The 1,455-nt window shown below is 38.1% G+C and overlaps 1 protein-coding gene across 1 annotated transcript in view; it reads right to left on the reverse strand.

The window, feature by feature from the left end:
• Corin (corin, serine peptidase) overlaps positions 1-1,455 on the reverse strand; it is a 303,897-nt gene that overhangs the window by 5,654 nt on the left and 296,788 nt on the right. The gene's annotated exons all lie outside the window — the stretch shown is intronic.

The following is a 1,455-nucleotide window of genomic DNA, read 5'->3' on the forward strand; positions in this document are numbered from 1 at the left end:
TGAAAGTTCTTTCATCCAAAGAGTGGATTTCATGAAACAAAGCAGCATGAATCTTTTGCTGTTGTAAACAACGCTACGATTCTTTTAAACAGTAATGGGAAGCAGTCCATACATACCTTCTTGCCAGAAATAATCAGTTTTGGGAAACTTGATGAGATGTAGAGAGTAAGTGTCATGAGTTGCCAAGAAATAGCAAGAGTAACAGCTACCTATTACTGGATGCCAGCGGCAGGCCAGGCACCTATGCTACCTATTATTTTTAATCATCACAATAAGCCTATGAGTTAGACAGCTGCCATTCTTTTCTTTTCTTGGGTGTCTTCCAGTTAGCTCATTTGTTTAAGCACCTGCTCATGCAAATACAGTCAGTCATACCACAGTTCGAACCTCACCTCCACCCACCTTACTAGACCCACCCTTAAGGCAGGCTGAGCCAGCCAAAAAGAAAAAAAAAAAAATGCTTCTTTTCTTTTCATTTTTTTTTCATGTTGTAGCAAACTAGCAAGTGATGCTGCTGGGATCACTCAGTTTCCTTAATGAGCCTGGAATTTTCTCTTCACACTATATCATATCTGCAGTAAATGCCCTATGTTACACTATTATTCTAACTTTGACATGGAGATTGTGGGAAGAACACAAGCAGAGAGGACATGAAGTATGTTCTGCTTTTACGTCACAGTGCTAATCATGTCCTTTAAAAACCCAAGCTGTACAGAAATGGTGGTATTATATATTTAATATCATCTTCAAAATTCTTACATACAACCTTCTGAAAAGTCATTAATTTTTGTCCATTGACTTTTGTTTAGATCATATCAGAATAAAACTTAGCTCACAACATATCTGATTTGTTTTTTATTTTAAAGAGAGTTTTTAAAAATAATTCAGAATTTCAAAACAAAGGTGATGGGAAATTAACAATGGACATATCTGATTTGAAGAAAATAATGTTCCTTCAAACTGATAGTCCCTAAAGCCAAAACAGAGGCTTCAGAGTTCTTGAGAGCCACGCGCTAGACTTGATCTACTTTAGAACAGCCAGCACGCAAGTGAAAGAAATGTCTCAGACTCAATTCTCAGTCTAAGCATTGAGTCAAACAGAGTAAGAAAGTCCCCTGGAGACGGAGGGAGAGTAAATAGTATAAATATTTAATTTCAGTGTATTTCATATGTTTAACCCATCTACAGAGCTAATCAATTTACCACCTAAACAGACTTAAAGGCTGTTCTATAGATGTAGATAGGACAAATCCTACCTCCAATCAAACTGGAGCTGAGCCCATGCACCTTGACTACAGAAGTGGGATTTTTCTAGCAGCTCACTGAGAGATTCTCCTTACAGATAACCACAGATATTGCTAGAGCCAGTGAACAGCTAGGAAGTCTGGTGGGTCTTGTTTGGCCTAACAGCTTCAAAGCATCAGCAGTGGCTTCCTGGACAAGAAGTCAGAAAGA

Source organism: Octodon degus, unplaced genomic scaffold, assembly GCF_000260255.1.
Source record: "Octodon degus isolate 3935 unplaced genomic scaffold, OctDeg1.0 scaffold00235, whole genome shotgun sequence".
Taxonomy (NCBI): Eukaryota; Metazoa; Chordata; class Mammalia; order Rodentia; family Octodontidae; genus Octodon; species Octodon degus.